The sequence below is a fragment of the Cervus elaphus genome, chromosome 21, assembly GCF_910594005.1.
Source record: "Cervus elaphus chromosome 21, mCerEla1.1, whole genome shotgun sequence".
Classification (NCBI taxonomy): domain Eukaryota; kingdom Metazoa; phylum Chordata; class Mammalia; order Artiodactyla; family Cervidae; genus Cervus; species Cervus elaphus.
In genome coordinates this window covers 11,519,122-11,545,106 of record NC_057835.1, presented here as the reverse complement: position 1 = coordinate 11,545,106, position 25,985 = coordinate 11,519,122, and the positions used below count along the sequence as shown (strand labels likewise).

General features: G+C 41.1%; 1 long non-coding RNA gene across 1 annotated transcript in view; it reads right to left on the bottom strand.

The window, feature by feature from the left end:
• Nucleotides 1–3,434: 3,434 nt before the first annotated feature.
• Nucleotides 3,435–25,985, bottom strand: part of LOC122679295 — a 38,941-nt gene continuing 16,390 nt past the window's right edge. The window contains exon 2 of the long non-coding RNA XR_006336359.1: nt 3,435–11,348. This is a non-coding gene — a long non-coding RNA (uncharacterized LOC122679295). The remainder of the gene's footprint in view (nt 11,349–25,985) is intronic.

Genomic DNA, 25,985 nt, shown 5'->3' with positions numbered 1-25,985 from the left:
TATTGGGTGTCTTATAGTTTTTATTGTGAATGAAACTTTTAAATATTACACTTTTAAATAGAGCACTACTGTTTCTTGTATATTGCATATTCTAGCCCCAAACCCTCAACTTTCTTATTAGTTACAGTACTTTGCAATTTCCCTAGGACTTTCAAATAAACAATTATATTGCTCATTAATAATTGTTTCTTACTTTACAATCCTTATATCTATTTCTTCTTCTAATCTTACTGTGCTGGCTAGGTTCTCAGCGCAATGTGGAACAAGATGCACAATAGTCATCCCTGTCCTACTGCTGACATATCTAGTTACTAGTTATACCATTAACTCATCATGTTATTGTGGCACATGGGATCAAGTTCCCTGACCAGGGATCGGACCCAGGCCCCCTGCTTTGGTAGTGCCACAGTCTTTACCACTGGACCACCAAGGAAGTCCCAAACCATGTTTTTGTTTGTTTTTTAATGTGTGTGTGTATATTAACTAACTTGTGTCCAACTCTTTGTGACTCTATGGACTGTACCTGGAATGGGTTGCCATTTCCCTCTCCAGGCGATTTTCCTGACCCAGGGACTGAACCCTTGTCTCCTTCACCTCCTGCATTGCAGGCAGATTCTTTGCCCACTGAGCCAGTTACCATTTACCATATTAAGGAAGTGAAGGGGAAGTTGCTCAGTTGTGTCCGACTCTTCATGACCCCACAGACTATACAGTCCATGGAATTCTCCAGGCCAGAATACTGGAGTGGGTAACCTTTCCCTTCTCCAGGGGATCTTCCCAACCCAGGGATCGAACCCAAGTCTCCGGAATTGCAGGCGGATTCTTTACCAGCTGGGCCATGAGGGAAGCCCATATCAAAACCATACTAAGGAAGCTTCTGACTATTCATAATCCATCAAGGGAATGTTTTGTTTGGCTGATCTTTCCCCCTATTTTTTGGTCACATCGAATGGCATTTGGGATCTTAGTTTCCCAGTCAAGTATCCAATGAGTGCTCCCTGCACTGGAAGCATTTAGCCATGGGAATGCCAGGGAAGTCCCTCATTTTGTTGATTTTTAAAATGAGTGCTGCATTTTGTTTCCTCTTGCATTCATTGAGATATTTTTCTCTTTATAAATGTGGCATGTTACATGGAAAGATTTCTCCAGTGTATATCATTCTTCCATTTTGGCCATCAATTTTACTTTGCCACAATGAGTGTATTGTAACTGGTGAAAGTGAAATTCTACCATTTATATTAGTTTAACCATGTTCATGAGACTGGACTATATTACTTTCCCTTCACATACCCCATTTAACTTCAGAGTCACAGTTGAGCTTCCCCCTCCTTTTAAAAAAATCTTCTACTACAGTATTTATAAAGATTGTTTCTTGAATGTTTGACAGACCACATCATAAACCATCCAGATCTGGTGGATTACTTGGGAGATTTTAAAAAACAGATTCAGTGTTATTTTATATACAATGATCCACATTTTAAAAAATATCTAAAACTTCAAATTTACCTGCAGATTCACAATAGCTTTGTCATTAAAAGAAAAAAAACAAACACACACCTTAACTATGCGCGTGTGCGCTCAGTCACTGTAGTCGTGTCTGACTCTTACTGACTACAGACTGCAGCACGCCAAGCTACTCAGCCATGGGCTTCTCCAGGCAAGAACACTGGAGTGGGTTGTCATGCCCACCTCCAGGTCTTCCCAACCCAGGGATCGAACCCACATCTCCTGCGTCTCCTACTTTGCAGGCAAATTCTTTAACAGCTGAGCCACCAGGGAAGCCCTTATCTCTATAACAACCTTAACTATATCCTTATTCATATCTTCTTTTATGATATCAACTTGATTTTTCAGTTCAAAATTGGCCAGTAAAAACTCTGTCACCAGTTTTTAGTCTACAAGTTGTGTCCAACTCTTTTGTGTCCCCATGGATGGCAGCCTGCCAGCCTTCTTTGTCCATGGGATTTGGTTAGCTTCAAACCTTTTCCCCATGTTACGTGGCCTGTCAAATCTTTAAGAAACTTTCCTAAGTACTGTTGAGTTTCTCCTGACCAACATATAATGCTTTGCTAATTTATATACTAAGTGTCAGAAGTTTTAATTGGTGAAATCAGTGGCCTGTTAACTAAAGTGAGGAACTTAAAAAATTGGGCCCTGATGGTTAAAGGTTTCCAAGATTACATGGATTGGCCAAGAGTGGAGTTGCACATCCACCCTCCAAGAACAGGCCAAAGAATCCAGCTTAGTCTGAACCCTCACCCTTTGGGAAAATGTCATAATACAGGCCCCTGGAAGGTCCTCTGTCCAGCCATGAACAAGGTTTTGTTAAGGGTAACAGAATTCTGCTTCTTGAAGGGGATTTTTAGGCAAGGCAGTAGTTAGGGCATCTCAAAGGCAGAGAACAACTTCCTTAAGCCTACAGAAGAGGCAGTAAGAACTGTTTTAATTAAGCTGTATTGGTGACATAAATTGCTAAGAAACTGTCTTCCTTATGACCTGGCTGTTAGGGGCCGATGGGAGGGCAGGAGAGGGTGTGTGTGGGAAGTGAGTGGGCTTTCAGTGGGTGCTATTATCTACCAAGGGTGGTACATGAATACACAAGTTCAGGGCAGCTCACAACTGCCACACCCATTTTTTTATTGTCTCCTGCTTAAAACCCCTAAAATATATATGTGCACTGGGTCTTCCTTGTGTGAATAATTTTTCCCCATCTCTTTCACACTTACTCTATCTTATTCCTGCCATTTCGAAGACTATCAGGTGTGTCTGATCCGTACAACAGTACATTTCTTTCCAGTGGCGTAGGAAGAGCGGCCCCCAAGAGGGCAGACATTTGTTTTCTTCGGTGCTTCGCCACCAGCACCCCACTGCACCCGCACATTAAGGAGGCGCTCACAGTAATTCCTGAGCTGAGCTTTAGCTCTCCCCACAGGACCATTCCTTTCCGCCCACCCCGTCTCAGGTTCAGAGGCCGCTGTGCGGAGCTCTGCACCCGGCTCCCTGAGGCTGCAGCGCCAGCAGGGGGCTCGGGCCCCCTCCCCGGAACTGTCAGGCTCTGTCTCGCTGTAAAAGCCCCACAGTCAAGGGCGAGGTTCTCAGCCAAGATGACGATCCTGAAGGTCAGTGTCTCTGCCAGTTCCTCCGTGTACTGCTCTGCTCTCTCACTTCCGGCAGCTGGGACTTCCTTTCCTTCCTTTTGCTGTTGGCTGTGTACAGGTTATGTTTTATTTGACATCTGCGTTTGGAGTTATGGGATGGTTATCTTAGTTCAGTTGGCCCTTCCACGGAGATTCCTGGAAACAAACTACGTAAAAGGGTAGAACCGTAAACCAGCATCTTAAGCCAGAGTTCGGCAGTTTTCTATTACACTGCAGTAAAATTCACTCACTCACTGATGCACTTTGAAAAGCAGAACAAATGAAGAAAACAAAAACTGAAGAGTTGGGAGAAAATGTTTATTTAGTAAAACGGTATGAGGTTCAAAACCAGTAAAACAGGGAACGGAGAATTTACCAGTGGGGGATTTTGAGGGGTTCCTTTAAAACAACGGCAACTGGGAAGTGACTTGGACAAAAATTTCATAGGTGACAAAGGTTCAGATACCATATCCACTATGCTGAAAGGCACCTAATAGCTTTATTTGTACCAGTAGTACTAAGAATAACTTTCCCTACACTGCCATCTTTTCTAAGGAACATGCAATCAATGAAGACCTAGTTGGCTTTAATGCTTTGTGTGTGTCTCAAGTTACCAAACTTAACTGTAAGTTACAGGATGAAGGAGAGACCCATATGTTTGTTGAGAAAATATTAACCTTTAATCGAAAAACTTAATTCTCAGGTATGCCTTTGCTGTTCATTCTTCCCTACAACACTGGCATGATGGAAGTATAATCACTTGGTCACCACTTACATCTTAGTTCTGTTTTTCAACATGGAACCGAGGGTACAATTAATTTAAATACCTTTAACAATAAAAAATTGTGTATTAGATAAAATAAACAGGCTCCCCCCTCCCCCAAATTTCAAGGGTATGGTATGAGTTGAACTAACTCCACTCAGGAGGTAACTGAGTGTGTTCTAGCAAGCAGGTCCAGTGCTGGCACTACATGAATATCACCTCCTATTAAGTTATAAGAACTTAGAGAAGACTTGCGAGACCAGAGCACCACCAGAGGACTCTAGCCCTTCACATCCTGGAGTCTGTATTTCTACCGTTAGAAGTCCCAGGAAGCATGCCCACTTTGTAGAGTCAGACAGATACAATAATTCGATCACTGTCATATGGCGAGAAAGTAGCAGATGCTGTAACATGAACCCAGGGCCTTGATTCCAGGAGCAACTCTTTTGTGCTGCCATTGTGACGTCTTTATTCTCCATCAGGCAGTCATTTTCTTACTTTAGTTTTTTAAATAAGGAAAACACTGTGAAGAAGCAAAGTAAAAAACCTGATTGAATCCTTGGGAGTACAGTGGCAATTAAATAACTTAAAAAAAAAAAAGAAAAGAAAGAAAGGTGTTTGGAGAATACGCCCAACATTTTTTTTTTTTAATTTTGCTGTGCTGGGTCTTAGTAGCAGCATGTGAGAACTTTAGTCACGGCATGGGAACTCTTAATTCCCTGAGCAGGGATCGAACCCAAGCCCCCTGCACTGGAAGCATGGAGTCTTAACCCTTGGACCACCAGAGAAGTCCCCATGCCCAGGATTTTTGAGAATATTTCTACTGGACACCTTTGTTCCAACATTATCTTCTTCTGAGAGAGGAGGGGACCTTATTTAAGAACAGGAATAAACTTTTTTCCCTCCAACAAAATTTATCATGCCAGACACTGAATTTATGAAGACAAACAAGCTTGTTTCTGTCCTCAAGGGGCTCACAGTCTAAGTGGAGCACTAGACACGTAGATAAACTGGTGATGGTTTTAGCACCGGTGCTGAACAGCACTGCTAGCGCCCATAACATGGTGCTGAACGAGAAGACAGCAGAAGGCACATTTATGGCACAACGAGAAGAACTCGCCCTCCCTTTTACCTGGGAGGTCCAAGATTCAGGTAATATTGAGACGTTTGAACAGAGTTTTGAAGAGCAAGTTATTTCCTGAGGGCTTAGTATGGGCCAGATACTGTGCTAAGGGACTATCTGGATTATCTAATTAAATTACTGCTACAATTTTGGAGACAGGTAACCTTGTTTACAGATGAATTCAGGTGGTTTCATCCAGGACTCAGTCTGCTAAATATTAACACTGTGAGCTACTGACATACACGAATGCACAGTAAAACAGATCACCGGATGGAGTCAGAGGGATAAAGGGGTGTACACATCCAAATGTTCTCATTTACACAAAAGGCTATGAAGTCAGGATGCTGCAGGAATTAGCCAAAGGTCACATAACACAGACAGAGATAATCCTTTATCCTCTCGAGGGCTCGTCCATCCACGGTATGATCACGTTTTCCTGGAAATGTTACTTTCTTCCTGCCTTTCCCTTTAGCTTTTCCCTTTAGACACTCCATCACCAAAGGCCACCTCAAACCACGTGCCAACTTACCAAAGGGCAAAGCTCTTGAAGGACACACGGTTGGATGGGGCTGGCCTACATCTAAAAGAAGGTATTTACTGTAAATACCAGTGTTTCATAAGCAGTGATCTGTAAAGGCTGAGAAACAAGCTAAACAGGTTTGCCAACTTTTATGAACACTGCTGCTCACACACTCAACCTGTTACACACGGGAATAACCACAAGACTATCTGGATTACAATCCCAGATAGCCACGAAACTTGAGAAGAGACCTGCACTCTGTCTACCCAGAGCTCTGCCTCCAGCCCTTAGAGCTACAAATCCCTGTACGGCGTGGCAACAGCAGGTTTTCTAGGCACTTGACTTAGTGTTCCTAACGTGAGCCCGGGACTCTTCTACCTGCCCTGTCCGAGATGCCTGCGATCTGTTCAACCATTTTTTATACACAAGCAAACAGTCCGGACTGTTCATTCTGTTTGTTCAGTTTGAAACGAAAACTTTAAATGCTTGTGTGGAAATAAAAAGCTTAAATAACTTCCTTAGGGTCATAAGAAAACTCTGCCCTTCTTATTATGTATGCAGTTTTAAAAATATACTTTAACGGTTCAAGCAGGATGACTACTGAGACTGACTGTGATTCAAACGCAATGACTTTGCTCATGCCAGTGTGCAGTCCTCATCTCCTGTTCTGGTTTAGGTTTAACATACAGATGGAGAGAGTGGTTACGCAACATTTCTGGTACCGCTGCATTTACCTCCCACATTAAAGGGAAGATCCAGTTATAAATCCTATTGATTCGAGAACTATAACAATTAAAAACTGACAAAAGCCAGAGTATCAGCAAGCTTATTAATAAGAGAAGGGCAAAAGTGAACCTTTATCTGGAGGCACTGGTTCTGAAAGGTATGAAAATTAGAATCATACATTTAATCACACACTTTACGTGCTCCATTCTAGGCTGACTGTATACCTGAGGGTCAATCTCCCATGTACTTAGTTTTCCAATCTCTACAAACGTCTCAGACCCACAGCCTCATCTCTGAACCACTTACCTATGGTACCCAGGGCGCTTGCTCTGAGCTCAGGAATCTTCACCACTTTAACGGTTTGTGATCATAAGCAACTTAACTTTTCTGAGTCCCAGTTTCCTCAACTGTAAAGAACACTAATAACACTTATCTTAAAGGGCTGCTGCAAGGGTTAGATGAGAACATTATAAAAGTATCTAATAAAGTACTTGTATCATAAAAGGTGTTCCATATACATTATTACTGTCTGATGAATACTCAGACAGTAATAATGAAAGCTGTATTAAAATGAGGGACAAATTGAGGGGAACACCCGAGGTCTGAGGATTGCTGATGCAAAGATAAAGAACTGACAGAAGTTCCTTTTTATAAGAGTTTAAACAAAATTGATCAGAATAAATGCCTTAGAAGAAATCTTTACATAACTATAAATAAAATTTGAAATGATTACAAAATACTCTGTGCATTCCTCAAGATCTGGTTCCCTCTATCTCAGTATATAAAATACTGGGTCATGTAATCAATGACGGTATTTCTTAGCTTTGATGAAATACAGTTTCAAAAGATTAAAGGATAATGTATCCAGCATAATGCATTTATAATACTGAGGATAGAACGGGCCTTCCTAAGACAACAAAACCCAGAAGTTACCAACGATTACATAATGGTTTAAAATAAAGTTTTAAAAAACACATGACAGATTAGGAGGAAGTACTTGCAACACATATAGTAACCCAATCCAAAATATATAGCATTCCTAGAAAACAATGAGAACAAATTAACAAATCAAAAGAAATATGGGCTAAGGGGATGAACAATCAAACAAATAAAAATGAAAGAAAGACAACCAACAGAAATGTGAAAGATATTAACTTTGCTCTTAGACAAGGGAATGAAAACAGACTTTTTTGCAGCCATCAGATCAGCAAAAAATGAACAAGAATGGTAATGCCCTGGGGGCAAGCATGTGAGGGAACAGGCACTCTCTTAGACTGCCAGCCAAAGGATAACCTGGCACAGACTCCTGGGAGAATAATTCTGCAGTACCCATAAGTATTTCAAATAGATGTGTTCCTTGACACAGCAATTGTACCTTTACTAATGGTCTTGCAGAAATAATCACAAAAAAAATGCATCAAAATACTCTGTATTTTGCAGGACAGCCTACAACAACAGTGAAACACTGGAGCAACCTTTGCATCCACCAGTAGGGAATCTGGTATATTTATATATGGAACTAAAAAAAAATATGTGAGACACAGATATGGAAAGTTTTCCAAAGCATGGAAAAAAGTACAAGATATGGTATGATTTCATGGTATAATAAATCCCACATATATTGTGTAAAAACACAAGAGCTTGGAAGGATCACCATTATTAATACTGCAGAGTGTAAGAAAAAGAAGGGCAGTGGTATGTGACTGTGAAGAGAATATTTTTATACACTCTTCACGTTTAGTCTAAATAATACAGAATGCAGGATTTCCCAGTACCTATTTCCCAAACCCTGTTTCTCATTCAAAGTCATACCTTTACTTGAAATAACCCAGTATTCTGATTAATATGCTATCTTTTTGTGCTACTGACTATGTTACTACAAAATTTTAAACAATGATTTTTACATATAAATAGGATACCTAAAACAATAATTTTCACAGATACCTACAGAATAAGGAAAATTTATGTCAATATTAAGACAACTATATACCTTTAGCAACCTTTATACTTCTTCAGTCAAAGAAATCTTACAAAACCCTTATTTTTCCAGGGAATTTGAACTCCTACAAAAGTTGCATGAAGAACAAGTAGCAAAGAAATTTTTTCAAACTACTTTTAAAAAACAAAACAAATAGCCCCAATCCTGTATGTAAGTCGCTTCAGACAGCAGAACAAACACAGACCATATAGCTTAACAGTTCTAAAGAATCACTTTGAAATAAGCAAGGAAAAGTTTGGAACTTTTAAAAGCCAGTTATAATTGCTTCTGGTTAATCCCAAGAAAGAAAGCTAAGTAGATGAACAGGTTCTACTGCTAAGATTTTAATTGATGGAACAGTTTTACTCAGCCTCACAGGAATAATATGCATAAAATTATACAAACATCCTCAGGACAGGTTCTCTTCCATAAAGTTAAAGGAAGTTAGTGCTAATATTAATAAATAATCCTACTTTATATAGATATAAAAATCCTAAAAGTGAAACTGCTATTGGTTTCATAATGCACTGGTAACTTAAAAGTTAAAAACAAAACAAAGAAAATCCCATCTTTCATTGAAAGCCAGAAAAAGTCACAATGTGATACTATCATCTCTTTAGTTTAAAAACAATCCTCAATATCAAGCCATTAACAATGAAGAGAGATCATTTAACTGCTTATTATAATTGTACATAATACTTTCCACTGAATAACACTTTATCTTTATCAAAAGGTAGAACTGCTTTTTAAAAAAAGCTGAAACAAATAAAACTAAAAGGCAAACTCAGGTGTATCAGATTCCCTATTATAAGTGACAGTTTTCAACTACTGAACTATAGGAGACATTTGTTTGGAAGCATGAAATCCTACTATTGGGAACTGATGAGATGAGAAAGATGTAATGAAACAGGAAGAAGCTAAATAATTTAAGCCAAATGCATAGCAAATAACCACAAGGCGAGATATCAAAATCTTCAAACTTGATAGAAAATAGCTGGAGTTTAATTTCAGAACATATCAAATATAAAAAATCCAACTATATTATGTTTTCTATCAATCAATTAAATGAAAAATGACAACTGGAAAATAATGCAGGAAAATGGGAACATTTTAACATTCACTCAGATTCTGTAACATTTAAAACTTGTAAGCACATGTTCATCAGAAAAAATTCTAACAAATGGACAGTTTTTAAAGAAATCAAGGCATGTATTATCTAAAAGGTGGGAGACAGCTCAGTGTAACAGAAGGCTTTATAGTATTAACTAAAACAAGATAAAGTGAAAAAAATTTTTTTGACTCAACTACAACTCAACTTTCATGTAGAGCTTTTTCTAAGTGCTGAAGTGAGACAAAGCTGATAGCCCAAATGATACTACTATATAATCAGAAAAGTATGTAATATAAAGATATAAACACAGGACTATTAAACAAATGAAAAAAGCAATAAATTAAAAAACTATAAATTAGGTATTTAACCTACAAGGCATTTGGAAGCCTAAGCCACATGATATACTAAATGCTTTTTCATATTGGAGAATATGAAAGAAAAATTTTATATTTTATTCACTGAGCTTCAAAGGTAAATTGATGGGGAACCTTCAAATATGCTTAATCTGAAACATGAAAAAACACATTTCATAAAACTACCCTTAGGTTATATGATGCTTCCATAATGCACTGTGATATTTCTCTTTAAGTATTATAAATTATTAAATAACTTAAGCATTTGACAAGTTTCAAATGAAAATGTGAAACTCACTGAAATATGTTTTACATCCAAGTACATAACAGAATAACTCCCACTTAATTAAAAAAAAAAAAAAACCTTTAGTTTACTGAACAAATAGAATATAATTAGAAAGACAGCACTCACTTGTTCAAGAACAAGTCTCCCTGCCTGGACTTGGACTTCACATTTTTATTTAACTGTGACTTTTTCATAAACATAGACATCTTCCTGAGTACCTGCATCAAATGTGAACTCTAATTCTGAATGTAGGCACAGGTGAGTTTATGCATACTTGCCAAACTACTAAAACAGCATGTTCCTCTTCAGCACTTCTGACTGTGTGGCTGTCGTTTGCCTTGTTTTCACCTGTATGGAATGTGGATGTGTCATCAAAAAATGAAAAGCAGAAGTGGTTTCACGGGGCTGAAAAACAAAGTTATAGAAAGTTAATTTTAAGTAGAGTGTTTTCAATAAAAGCATGAAATATGAGAGTACCATTTAAATCAAACAATATATATATAGGACTAATTATCAGGTGTTAGCTTATCTTTAAATTATCTATAAATGTTTGGCACAACTATGCTCTGAAAAAAAAGTACGACAAACATGTTTTTGAAATAATAATAATAATAGCTACCACTTATCAGGAGCTTAGTGTGTACCAGGAATAATTATATAACGCTTGACTGCTATTAACTATTACGTTAACCCATTTAGTCTCATAACAATTCTATTAGGGAGGTACTGTTATAATCCCAATTTAGCAGATTGAGGAAATGGAGAAATAGTTTTCTCAAAGTAACACACCTAATATGTGGTAGTACCAGGATATGAGTTTAAGAAGCTGGGCTTCAAAACCCTACCACTAAATCAGAGTGATTTCAAACTATTTCCATTAAATCGGAAAGCTGGTATCGTCTTTATTGCTAAAATAAAAATGAGTTTGATCTACTTTAAACAGAATAGCAATTGTTCACTGAACGCCTAAAACAGACCATGTACTATTATGAGGCATTATAGCCGGCGGAACCACAGCCAGCATGTGGGCATTTCTCAGGACTTAACGTGACAGGCACTGACTAATGAACCACTCTGCACTCCTCACAGAGGTCAGTCCTCACAACGACCCCGTGAAGTGGATACCATACCTGTTTTGCGGATGAGAAAAGCACCGAGGTGTGAAGCAGTGCCTTTCCCTCCTCCAGATCACACAGCGAACAGCCCGGGCGGCTCCGGGGGTCTGATGTCAGAGCCCCCGCCTGTCGGAGCACACTGCGGGCTCCACGTGGCCGGCCGCCGCCACCCGAGTGAGGACGCCCCTTTGCCCAATCCCCGAGCCTCACGTCTTGTTAGAGACACAACAGCACAACTGCAAGGATATGACAGTAGTGAAAGTTTAGGGTAATTACATTAAAAGAAAAAAAAAAAATCAAGCCTCTGTGCATTATTTTGCCAAATCCTCTATCCGTGTTAATGGTTGACAGTCCAAGTCAGCTGAAGTAAACATCCATCTCCCAGCCGACTCATGTGTTACAGCTGAGTGTAGGATGTTTACATGAACTGAAAACTTGGTTTAAAGCAGGACTTACACAATCCTTTACCGGTCCTTTCCTTGAGACTCAAATTTAAATTAAGGTATATATGATGAGTAATTTACATGATTTTTTAAAAAAGATAACTTTGTAGAACCTGTTGAAAAAAGAACAGGAGGTATAAAGATTGACATGAATGAGCAAAAGTCCAATCAGAGGTATTTCTGAGACAAGGTTTAGAATCCAGGGGAAAAGGCACAAGTGATGTTCTTCTCGTAACTGGTGGCGATATAAGCAGACATCTCATCAATGTTCCAGACGTAAATGTGGCTGGGTTTACAGCCTTCCCTTCCAAACAAGCCAACCTGCATTTACAGCAAGCTGCCTGATGGCCAGGATGGCACATCGGGCACCCATTCTTCCTCAGGAAGGAGATTCCTGTTTTGTGTCGAAGACAAAGTTAGCAGAACACCTGTGAGGAGCTCAGGTCTCCGCGGCAGCCTCCCTGCCCCCAGCCTCTGCCCATTTCCTCCCCACACTCCTGACTCAGGATGTTCACCTCACGAACATGTCTCCCACCCTCTGACCTGCCTCCTACTCCTCCTGCCCAAGTGTTGCTAAGTCACCTCCCAGGAATCCGCCGTCTCTCTGGATTTCTCTGATTAAGAAAATATTGCCACTGATACCTCTAGGAAGCACTCTAAGCAGCCCAATCAATACACTTGCCTCGAAGAAGAGAAAAATCCTCAAACTTGGAAGTAACATTAAATAACAGAACTATTGCCTGCAAACTCTAAAATCATCTCTGGAATCTCGCAGGCCTTCCGGGACCTCTGGGAACCTCCTGTCTCTTCAGGCCACTTTTCCTGATTCAAGATTAAATCAGGAGTTCTGATTAAATTCTCAAGTTCCCAAGATTAAACACACTTTTTTTTTCTCTCTACAAATATACAGTTTTTTTTTGCTTCAAGTATTCCACTGCAACCCTATTTTTTTCCCTTCTGCTTTTCTTTGCAAATATATTCAAACAGGTTTTGTGGGCTAGACAATGAATATGATGCTTTCTCTGGGAGAAAAGTGGGTCTCAGGTTTCCAACAAATCTTTTTCAAAACAAATTTTTGGATTACTACATGTTTTTAAGTTAGGGACTCTATGTGTATTTCTCTTCAGTTGCTAATTGGGCCTGGATACTGAACAGGGAGGGGTTACCAGGTGGCTCAGTGGTGAAGAACCACCTGTCAGTGCAGGAGACACAAGAGATAAGAGTTCGATCCCTGGGTCGGGAAGATCCCTTGGTGAAGGAAAGGGTAATCCACTCCAGCCTTCTTGCCTGGGAAATGCCGTGGACAGAGAGAAGCCTGGTGGGGTCACAAAGAGTCGGACATGACTGAACAACCACCACCACTGACCAGGGAGACGAGTGGGAGATGAGCTCCATGGTCCTGAAAGCCTAGACTGAGGACGGCAGCACCGGCAGCGCCTAGGCATTTAGTAGAAGCAAGCGCCACCGCAGACCTACTGAAAGGAAGTCTCACAAGGCCCGGCAATCCGTATTTTAATTAACAATCTCTCCCAAGTGATTCTGATACCTGCTATTATTTGAAAACCAACGCATTAAACGGTTTTACCAGACAGGCTGGAGAGCCAGAGCAAAGATAGCAGTGAACATCAAACTGTTAGGAAGTTTGTAACATGCTACAGAATGAAAAACAAAAACAAAAACCCAAACCAAAAATCCACACAACATCAAAACACCCACCACACTGTCCAACTATGAGGAAGCAGGCTGGGGAAACTGGCGGAGACAACCGGAAACAGCATCACTTTGAAAGGTGATTAAGTTCGGACTCAAACTTGAAACTTTTTTTCCCCTGAATATGTACCGCTAATAGAGGTACATTCACTCAATGAATAAAGATTTATCCAGAGGAATGGAAGGAGCCAGTCAGAGTAAACGGGACTCCGGCACCAAGACCAATGAGGACCTGTCGAAGTGTGCTTTTAACAGAGAATATCTGCACACAAATGTGTCTAACTGGAAATGAACTTGCAGACACAATTTTGTAGTTTTGCTTTTAAAAAGTAACCCCTTAGAAATCTCAAAGCAAATGCTAAGGAAAAAAAGCCTGTCATTTTCAGAATACTACTCAGCAACTAAAAATGTTTTACTTTCAATCAAAATATCTTCTGAGGAAAGAATTTCTGAGCTTTCTAGGACCTGTCAATAAAGACCACACACTTCTTTCTCAATACTAAGTTAAAACGTAGGGAGACAAGCTGTTATAGGTTTATTAGCAAACACTAATGCTCAAACATTTTAAAGCATTTGTCCTATACAGTCAATTGCTACACTGGAAGGTCATTTGGGAAGTCTGTGATTCTTCCAAATTAAAACATATAGAAGTTATCTGCAGATGACTATCAGGTGGTATTCCAGTACACTGAGGCAAGGGCATCCAGAATTAAAGCTGACATGGCCTCTGATTCACCTCATCAGGGCAGAATAACATGGAATAAACGTTACATAACACAGATTGTACATTAATCCTGCAGCCAGGGGTGAGGGGCTGGGTTGGGCAGAGCGTGACAGCTTTGTGCAGGACACACATCCTTTGAGCACAGATCTGGGCTATCATTTTAACAAGTCTCTCAAATCCAGCCAGGCAAATTATTAAATTGGGCAGTTTCTATCCATCTTACTGAACCTCAAGGCTGTAACACAACTTTTCATAGGAAACACTGTCACCTTGTCTAACAGAACTCTGTTAGCAGAGGACTTGTTCTACCCTTCGAAGGGACATGCCTCGGGCTCTCAGAGCCCAAATGGCCCCATCCGTTTGCTGCTATCTGGACTCTGAGGCCTACATCGGAGGGTCAAGGAGTACACAACAAACCCGCTTTATTAAGAGTTCAGCAGGAAGGGACACTTGCTGCATGTGCATCATCAAGCTTGAAAATTATACTTCAAGTTGCAGAGCCACCTGTGTCTGAAGCAGCTCACCACCCTCCTTCCCCCCTCCACGCTGGCCATGTCAGTCTTGTGAACTACCACTCCGGCGAAGAAGTGTCTAAGAAGTAGGGCTGCTGCAGGAATACATCTGGGCAGCTACACGATGACCCAAACTGTCACCTGCTCCTCTGCAGAAAGGTAAAAGGAGACAGTAGCCTCTGCAGCAAAACAAAATCGTTGGTGGAGCCCTGTGCATGCAAGGTGTCCTACTTGGTGCTGATGGCCAGGAAAACAGAAAATTTTAAGGATATGATGCCCTCCCCCTCAGAAAGCTTATGATCCAATCAAGGAACATGCGCATGTAAAAAGTTACCAAGGGCTTTACCTTTTGGTTTAATTACGCACTGAGCCCCACACAGTAACATGTTCAGCAGTTTAATATTAATACATGATAAAAATACTAAAGCTTTACTGAAGAGAAAGGTTTCAATAAAACAGAATTGTTTCTCAGTATCTAAAAGACAAATAGAGGTAAGAAAGCAAATTTTCAAAACTCGGAGAAAGAGCTGTTGTAAAATTATACATTATCCGTAATTTGCACTGAATGTCGGCTGTGAGAAAAGCCCTGTATTCTTCAGCTCTGTGGGGAAACCCAAAAAATAGATCCAGCGCATCTGCTCACAAGGCATCGACATGCGCATGAGGAAGAGAAGAGGCGAGTGATGACCTGAGAATACGCAGGAAAACACACTCAATAAACTAAGACAAATACATAACCAACAGTGAATGCTGTCAAAAGGCTCAGTAGTTTGAAGTCCTGCAAAAGTTTTTAGAGGACAGTTCTGACTAGGAGCTGTGACATCACTCAGGGTGGAGAACAGGAAGCTGGGGTGGGGGGTGGTTGAGAGGCGAGAGACAAAGTTTATACACACATTTCTTCACTACAGAGAAAACTGAAAATTTCTAGGTTATATACTGCTGGGCGGTAGGGTGGGGCGGTGGTGATAAATTTACTCTCAAGAACGTCTACAGAATTTCTAAAGGAGGAAATCAGTCTTCTGAATTGCTGGGAAGTCAAACTCTACCCTACTTGGAAAGGCAATAAAGAATGTGAGTTCACTAACAGGGTAAAAACAGAAATAAGAACCCATAGTGGAAAAAAAAAATTTTTTTTTTTAACAGAATTCTCTAAGGCCCAGCAGCAGCAGCATCTTAAAGTCTGGAAGCTTGGCTGGCATCCGCTTCAGGATATCCTGTTTTAAGGAGAGCATCCCACACTACTTGGCATGAAACACGCATTCACACAGAGTGCAGTGAAGGCAGAACCCCAAAGATTCCTGGTGTTCACCCACACACTTTATAGGCACCCCCCGCCCCCCAATTCTACCTGTTAGAGGTAATTACACTGAAATGACGTCTGCGAGTAGCCGGTAGCAGCAAACATCTGACTGAAAGCTTGGCTGAGTGGTACAGCTTCCAGTCGGGGATGTTTACAACAACAGACTTTCTGCACAAGTTAAGGAAGGCATCGACACAAGTAGCGCTGGTCACCATCTCTAAACGCTTGTCAGGCCTCTTAGTCCTGACGCTCTCTGTGACATCTCGGGACAAGAAAATGATATGGTTAGTGAGATTCATTAGCAAGAGATAAGTGCTTTATCAACAGCAATTTTTCCTAAATAAAATTAATTACAAAAGACAATACGCATTGTAAAGTTATCTTGGCAAATTAGTAACATTAAAGATATGACCCAGTTATTCTACATGAAGATACACTTTCTATTTGATATGTGCAAAAACAAAGTTTTCTCTCCGGGAACCCAGAGTTTCAGAATTAATAATAAACACACCAGAATGACAATCTGAATAATCAGACAGACCATACATTTGCCTGAAATAGTACGAAAGTATGCCTGCTGTCCTGATGCTATCGTTAAAAGCGACTCTTTACTAACAAAAGCATCCTACTCTAGATCGCTAATCCAGTGGGCTTCACTGGCAGCAGATCTGTACTAAGAGTCTAATACTTTCTCCGCCCGTCCCCAGCTGAGTTAGGTTAGAAATGCACAGACAGTCCACAGAGATAACAAAGCAAGGTAGGTAATAAGCAAATGAACCCACGGCCTTGGTTTTGTTTACAAAGCAGTAATACGCTCAAACCGTTTTGTTACCACACCACTTTCCTGAAAGACAGAAGGAAGACTCGGTGACATAAAAAAATCGGCACTCCACCAAAACCCAGAGTTGCTTTCATCTAAAGTATGTGAAGTTACTGTTTCTTAAAAACCTAGTTAAAACAATTAGAGTATACAATTAAGTTTCAATGATTTCCAAGAAAAGAACATACATACACATACTGACACCCTACAGGATAACTACTGAACACATCAATACACACATTTTTGAAAGGCTACTGATTTTCTAGTATTAATTAATTTCTTTGAGAAATTATGGAGTAAGTGATTTCGGTCATTATATTTACTGTGGTAATATTTAATGTTGCTTTCTGAATTTTTTTTTGCTTTAAATGTCATAAATAACTACCCATTACAGAAACAATGCTAGAAATAATGAGCAAAGTGCATGTGGTCTCTATGGATACAAGATGACCTTCATTGTTTCTGAAGACAAATACTTAAAAAAAAGATAACCCAGTGGCTATTTCCAACAAAGGCTATTCAAGCTGTTCTACAATTGAAAATTTCCAGATTTAAATTAGGAAAAAAAAGTTATTTCATGCCCAGGTAGGCACACAATACTTGACTAATTAGGATGCTGCATACTGAGTTGCAATGAACCAGCGATTGCAAGGCTCTCCTTCAAACAATTTCCCTGTTTTTTGTTTTTTTTTTAAAGGTTGATCAAAAGACCGCCATCTTTATCAGAGCTACTATATTTAATTCTCACATATAATATATAGAATCTTTTCTTCAGAGTTGTTAGGGAATTTTGTCAAATGCTCTAATTTATTTATGATGTGTTCTTGAAAACAGTTGAAAACTAAACATACAGAAGTTGAATAATTATGTTATAATAAAATCAATTATGAAATATTCTATAATTACAAAGTATCTTCTAGACACAAATTGTAATTACAATATGTTATCTGTATTTCACAAATGTTATTTTCGCTCTTGTATGCATCATTAAAAACAAGAGTAAGCAGGTTGAATCTAATGAAGGTATAGCTGAGGTAAAGATGAACAAGTTTTGGTGTGCGTAACGACTTCCATATTTGACACAAATCTATTTCATATTTGAGAGCAACCGTTCTTATTACTGGGATTAGCACAAAACAATATGCTTCTTGTTCTGTGAGGCTTATTTATGATTTACTCATTACTGACAACTGCCATTTGGGGCAGAGGCTTGAACGTGCTTTCACAGGGTTTCTCAAGTTAGCCGTGTAACTAGTCCTGAGGTTAGCAGTAGAGCAGGTGTCCACAGATGAGGAAGACAGTACAAAACTGGACAGGTGGTCTCAGCAAGCTCAGCCACTGACTCACTGACTCTGAGCCGCTCGCAAGGAACCATCGACAAGGTGAGCGCCTCTGAGGACAAGCTGCCTGGCAAACTGAACACCCGACACCAGCCGGCGAGACGATGGAGAGGAGAGCCCTGAAAAGCGGCGCTCAGGTGCAGACCATGTGAAAATCGCCACCGTGACATCTGACGCCTGCACGGCGTGCTCCACCTCCCCCGTGGGCTTTCACGGTGAGCTCCACCTCCCCCGTGGGCTTTCACGGTGAGCTCCACCTCCCCCGTGGGCTTTCACGGTGAGCTCCGAGGGGCAGGCAGGGTGGCTATCACTACCTCTACCCAACTCAGCTTACATCAGTTCTGCTATAATCATGAATTATGTGTTCTCTGGAAGCAACTACCCATGTCAGATACTCTATGAGATTCAAACTGATTATCAAATGAAAGTTTACCTAGAAAACTTACTATAAAATATACATGTGTGTGTATATACAGATACATGTTTGTGTAAAATTTTTTAACTTTTTCCCCATTTCTGTCACCTCTAACAGGATGGGTTGTTTTTTCTTTTTATTTTTTGCTTCTTTTTTTTTTTTAATTTTTTATGGGTTGTTTTTTCACACTGCATGATCACTGCTCAGACACACAAACACCTTTTGAGGTAGTCAGTGCTTAGGCTTGCAAGGCAGAGAACCAGTTCCTTTCTCCACAAAGCGTAATAAAACATTGTCATATACTCACACGGTATATACACAGCTCGACCCCAAACCAGCAGCATCAGTACTACCCATGAAACTGTAAGAAAAGTAGTTCTCAGGCTTCTACGCCAAACCCACTGGATCAGGAATTAGGGGGAATCAGATGTAGACATCAGTGTTTTACAAGCTTTCCAAGTTGTTCTGAGGCACAGTAAATTCTCCTAACCACTATCTAGGTGTTACCATAGTTCCAATAATATGGCCAAAGCCCACTGACAGCACAGCCCTGTGTTAGGGCTTGTCTGGGACTGAAAGGGACTATCAGTTTTAAAACCCAGACAGCCCTGGGCAGGCAAGGACTAATCTGTTACCCTAATCACCATTACAGATCAAAGCCCAAAAAACTATTCACTTAAAAAATGGAAAAATAAAGGGGGGGGGGGCAGAAATGGATCAGTGATTATGAACTGAATGCATGTTGTCTTTTGGGTAGAGAAAGAAGGTTACATTAAAATCCCAGGAAGTGTTAATGGCTAATTTAGTTTACCATTTCAGGGTAATTACGCATTTTCTCCATTACTGTTCTGAACAAAGAGAGCTTTCCACGAGAGGGGTGCCATATATCTACATATAACCATTGATTTGTTAAGTACTTACTGGGAAAAAAAAAGCTTGCCCAGGAATGCTTCAAACCTGGAGGGGAGAGACCTGGAGGTCCAGCGGTTAAGACTCTGCGCATCCAATGCAGGTGGTGCATGTTGGCTCCCTGGTCAGGGAACCGAGATTCCATGTGCCATGAAGCACAGGCAGACAAACCAACCAACCAACCACCTGGGGGGAGGCAGGGCAGGGCGGTGTTTTGGACAAAATGATCAAACACTGTATTAAACTATAGGGCAATCGCAAGTTTGTATTTTTTTAATTTTTAAGAAGTTTTCAAAATTTTTTGGCTGTACCACATGGCATGTAGGATCTTAGTTCCCTGGCCAAGGATCGGACCCGTACCTCCTGCAGTGGATGCTCAAATTCCTAACCACTGGACTGCCAAGGAATTCCTTGTATTTTTTAAAATAAAATTCTCTGACTACTGACAGTGAGCTGATGGCAGCCAGCTTTTCAGAGTCTCACGATTTTTAAGGATCTTTTCAGATTCTCAAAACACCGTCCACCGAAAGCCCCAGGTCATAAACGGGGCGAAATCAGTCACCAAGGACACACGGCGCCGGCCCCGAGCGCTAAGCCCACTTGAATCAGGATAAGCTGAGCAGGCCTGCGGCTCCACAGCGCTCGGGTAAGTGCTGAAAGGCAGAGTCTCTTCAGCCAACAGGATGCAAGAGGCTCTAAGCTCTGCTTTATAGGTCAACACCATGAACTGCACCCAAAACAAAACTGATAACCTGCTTAGTCCAAGAGTGCTTTCCATGGTTCATGGATACCATCAGCTAAACTGCGACACTGAAAATTTCCCATAATCCTGGATTTGAATGCATCATAATGACACAGGTCACATTTCAACAAGTCGACTTTATTTTCAAAATCCACACCTGGAAGGAAAATTGCCAACTTGGGCCTCGACATACAAGCAAAAGGAGATTTCAGCAAATAAGGATCTAAGACCCTAACTGTGAACCTTAGTGACGCAGAGTATATATACACACACTTATGTATCAGACATATCTCTACACGTGAAACACAAGTGGATGTCATGCATCTCACTGTGCATGTTTTAATGTCAAAGCTGTTTCAATCTTCAGAGATGATCCATGTATATCTATCACGTTTTAAATACTGTTTTCAATTTTTCAAACTTTTCTAGTAAGAAATCTACTTAAAGCTATACTTGAGAAAAAGAATCCTCTTATAAGAACAGGAGGTATGAATGACTCTCCCAGACAGTATCTTCCATAAAGTTTACTTACATTGTTTCCCTGAAGTCACACCTGCTCAGTCAAATCTTTGCACTTCCACTGATACACTGGATGTATGACTTTAAGTTACTAAAATACTCACAATCAGTTTTTCAATCTGCAAAACTAGAAAATCCTATAATGTGAAATTAAAAAAAAAAAAAAAACCTCACAGAATGGTTGTGAAGTTTAAACAAAATTATGTGAGTATCTGAAATAAGAAAGCACTGTACAGATGTTGACAGCAGTTTCAGGTTTGCACCTACATGTTCTTGCAAACATTCCTCCCGAGTTTGCATCTGAAAGACAGGACAACCATGAGGGTCACGGTCTGTGGGAACACGACAGGGTTCTACAGAATTCTCTTTGATGTGACATTCACTGGCCTGGGCAAAAAATAAAAACAAAAGAGCACCAACAACAGTGGCCTCTTTCACACCAAACAGGCTAACTGGGCCCATCATTCAGCAATCATAAGGACAATAATACTGTAAACAATACTCTTAGTTTTCACCTTTAAGTTAGGCAAGACTTCCTAAAGGTATAAAAGATAAGCCTGATTTTAATTACATTTTTCATGGCTAATGGATTGGTCAGCCCGTGGCTAACCTGAATGCTACCAAATGGGAACAGCAGCCACAGAAGCACCAAAATGTACCCATGGGAGTGAAGACAGAGGAGACTTGCCCCTGACTGGCCTCCTGTAAGCCCACCCCTACTTCTGAGTAGCAGCACCTCTGGCTGTGCTGCTCAGGCCCCTGGATCACAAACCCGCCAGCAGGCCCGGGCCACTCACCCAACGGCGGGACGCTCTGCAGCGGGCGGCTACCGTAGCCGTGCGGGTGGCAGAGCACCTCCTCGCCCATGCTCGGCACATCACCGCCACTGAGCAGACTTGCGATTCCCATCACTCAGTCAAGTCCTGGCAGAGCCAGGCTCCACCTAGCCACCCCAAAGGTGGAGGGCACCTACCAGTACCTCTCAACAAACCTGTGACCTGTGAGAGGCAAACCTAGGACCTGTTTTGGGGATGCCCCGGCCTAGCGTACTCAGGGGATGAGGAGCTGTTTCAGGCATGATCTAGGTGTGGGGGGAGTGGTGAATAAAATACCTGTTTCCATGGAGCACCACCTCTGAAGCAGGTTACAAGGCTGCATGAGGCATATTAGGGATTTAAATAGGGGTTCAGGCAAGGAGGGGCCAAAGGAGACTTTTAAGACACGAGATTAGATCACTGTTTCCATAAGTGCTCAGGGCTGGTGCACTGGGAAGACCCAGAGGGATGGGATGGGGCGGGAGGCGGGAGCGGGGATCAGGATGGGTAACACATGTAAATCCATGGCTGATTCCTGTCAATGTATGGCAAAAACCACTACAATATTGTAAAGTAATTAGCCTCCAACTAATAAAAATAAATGAAAAAAAAAAAAAAGAACCATCAGACTGCTGCTGATATGAATGATGACCTGAGGAGGTGGGAAAGATAAGGAACTGGCTGTTAAGACTGCTGCCACAGTCCAGACAAGTCATGAAGGACTGTTTCATGGTGATGAAAAGAAATAAGTAAAAGGTATAGACATAAGACTGACTTCTAAGTAAAACCTTCGTGGTTTCTTGGAGGCTACGTAATAGATGCTAATGGTTCACTGATAAATCTTGAATGTTTTTGCTTTTTCTTTTGAAATTTTTGGCTGAATCTCTAGTATTTGTTTCCAGAAAATGTTCTTCTTTTTTTTTCCCCCTCCCTTAAAAGCAGAGAAAAAGATATAAATTCTAGGGAAAGATACTGGCTACCAAGATTCTAGTTCATTTTAGTCTGATTCTAGTTTTATAAAGCCTAGTACTGAGTTGTTGGCTATGTCTTCTGGAAAGAGTTTCAGACAGTTAAAAAAAAAAGGCATGAACACTAAAGAGGGAAAAAAATAGCCATCAGCTAATTAATGGGAGGAAGTAGTATATGGGGACAGAACAACTTAAAATTCAAGGCAAGGCCAGGGAGCTATTTGAGACGAAAAAGTATGAGGATGAAATGACAGATTCCGTTAAAGGTTCAAAAGGAAGACAGTGTGACAAAGTACAGTCAGGGGACGGAAAGAATAAACAGTAATAGAATTACGATCATCCTCATTGTATTCCCAACAGACCTCACCGGCATGAAACCAAAAAGTGCTCCAGACTGGGAAGCAGATGCAGGTAGGGAACTGAAAAGGGTGTTCAAACAGCCGTCAATCTGAGGCAACAAAAGGAAGTGAAGAGCACTCGAGTCCAAGGGGTCAATCGGGATGTCGCGGGGGAAACGTGTGTAATTTCTCATGAGAAAAATAATAAAGACCTCAACAACCGAATGCTGCCATTCTCAGCTAGGAGCAAACACGCAGCGCCACGCTGCCAGTCGACGGGAACGGCGCTGCAGGCAGCACGCGCGGGCACGAGCTTCCGTCCATCTTCTGCAGTGACTCGCACACACAGTCCCGTCTCTCGCTGGGACAAAGGGATCACGTGCATCCCTGATAGCATCACTCTGTGAGCATCTACACCTCCAGCCACAGAGCACTCGTTTCAGAAATATTTTCTGGAGTCGTCTTCTAATAGCCTGCTCTTAGGAAGGAAGGACTGGGTAAGAATTAAGAGCCTGAGCTTTATAGTCAGAAGTAGGCCAAGCATTTAACCTGGTGACTTGACTTTTCTATGGCTACTCTCCCATCTGTAAAATCAGATTTTAAAACACCTATCTGGCAAGGATTTTCATGAGGGCTGAATAAGATTACATAACATTCATCAATGCTGAGCTCTGCGGCAGGTGTAAAACTAGTAAGCAATAAATGGGAGAAGAAACGGAAGGGAAAAGATTTTTTACCTCCTCTTAGCATTCTTTTTTTTTTTTTCCCCACACAGTTTTCCCCATTCTAAATTCTTTAGATTTCCTTTTTGGAAATTTTATTTATTCTTTAAAGCCCAGTTCAAATGCCAAGCTCTCTGTAAAAACTGGCCACTTAAAATGTATGGCAGAAAAGCATCAATAACAGTTAATACCTCGTGTTCCAAGTGCTTCACAAATATTCACTCATTTAATTTTCCTAGCACCCTGTGAGGGAAGTACTAGTATCATCCCCCTCTTGGAAACAAGGAGTATGAGACAGAAAACAGTCTGCTCAGAGCAACACAGGAGCTCGGGGACTGGGCTCTGGACCCCGAAGCCTGGCTCCAGAGGCGGTTCTCACCTGTGCGACGAGCTGCCGCCGTCACCTGAGGAGGATGAGTAATCACTGCAGAGACCTTCAGAGCTGACAGCTTTAGAGTTAATATACCTGGAGACGTTTTTTTCTGTACACGCTAAAATCATTCACTACGAATAGCCTATTCAAGTCATTAAGAATACCTTTATAGCTCAGTTTCTCAATGTGCACAAAATAAAGGAGGAGAAACTACTATTCACACACAATTTGGTTTTATTGTTTTTTAGGCTGCTATTGTGATTTTATCACTAAGTCACATCTGACTCCTGACCCCATGGACTATAGCCCGTCAGGCTCCTCTGTCCATGGGATTCTCCAGGCAAGAATACTGGAGTGGGTTGTCATTTCCTTCTCCAGGGGATCTTTCCGACCCAGGGATGCAACTTGGGTCTCCTTCACTGCAGGCGGATTCTTCACCATCTGAGCTGCCCAACTTGAGTTCCACTTTCTCAGTGCTCACATCTAAAATTCCAGCTGCCTTCTAGGGGAGCAGGAGGAAATGGAAGAGATGGCTAATAGTGATTGATCACTTTATCTCTATATGAGCCAGAAGATGGAGAATGCCATATCACCTACCACATGGGACTGTCAAAAATGGCTGTCATCTAACACCCGGTGCAAATACAATAGTCATCAGGAGTTGTGGCAAAGATACTCTTTGTAAATAAAAGATACTGACATTACTCTTCGCACTAAGGCAGGCTCAGGGGTATTTTTTGTTTTCAGTTTTTGGTCCACACTGTGTGGCATGTGGGGTCCGAGTTCCCCGACCAGGGATCAAGCCTGCGCCCCGCTGCAGTGGAAGCACAGCGTCTCCGCCACGGGACTGCCAAGGAAGTCCTGGCTCAGGAGAACGAAACTCAATCTTACCAAAAATAAAGACAAATGTGAACATTCTTTGTGTGGGAGACAAAAAGCTAATATCTTCCCTTTTAAATCAAACTTTCTAACACAGAATCAGAGCCAAGAATAAAACATACCCGCCCAAGGGATAATGTTTAGCTCTTACAGAAAATTATAAGCTCTTGAATGAGAAAGGCTTAACAGGAAACTACTGTTTCTTCACAATCAGAGAAGTGCTGCTTTCTCTACCTGTTCTCTGAGAGAATTTCTGGAGCCTTATTTTAAGATAGAGAACATGGTGTAAGATGACAGTGAACTTCATGTGCTAGTTTTCTTAGGAATGGCCACTCTCCCCACATAAAACAGCAAAAAGGCAAATGAGCCAGAGTAAACCAAAAAAAAGAAAGTCATTGTTTCTGTTGAGAATTTTTCAAAAATAAAGAACAAAATCTGCATCACTTGAGAGAGGAACTACATCAAGTTCAACTATTCTTAAATTAGTCTCTAAATGGGTTTCTATTTAAAATAAGACAAGCTGTCACTTACCACTGGCTGTGGGTCCATATTGAGGCCTCAGGCTTCTCAAGTGGCAGGGGCAGAGCAGGGCTGTATTAAGACAAGTCTTACTGGTCAGATATGGACTGGTCAGACACAGCCTGACCTCAGAACTCACTACATTTAGCCCAGGGCTATGGATGGGAGGCAAGAAACCAGAAGAAAGGTCAAACAGCTAAGGCAATATAATGCACACTGTATTAAAAGGTGGGCCAAAGCACTTCCAGCTCTGTAGGTGAACAGAGTCTGAACCTGGGGTCACATTCACAGACGCGGCCATCATAACAGGCTACGCTCCCACAGGCTGAGCTTGCCTTTATTGTGCCATGTGACCTGTATGGCAACTGCTTGTTTACTTGTCCGTTTCCCAACTTCCCCACTACGGAACGGCTGTCTGATTCACTCCAACATCCTTAGTCCAGGGATAAGTGTAAAATAGCACAGGTATAAAATAAACGAGCAACAGAGAAGGCGGCAGCAAACATAAAGAAAATTGATGTCTGCGTCCTTACTGGCTCCATATTTTACCTCAAGAATGTCTCACCTTAGACCAGGGGAGGATAACATAAACCAGGCTTATTTTAACTTTTTTATGTTTATGTAATGAGAACCATTTAACCTCTTTGGATGCAAGCTGTCTCTTCTATAAAAGGAAGGAATTGAGACCAACAAATTCTTAAGTTCACTGGTTCCATGATTCTATGAGGGAATCATATTCTAGTAATAAAGATCTGTTGATATTAATATTTGCCGAATGCTTCCATGTGGTCAATAATTATGCTGATATCTGACACCAAGGTTGAG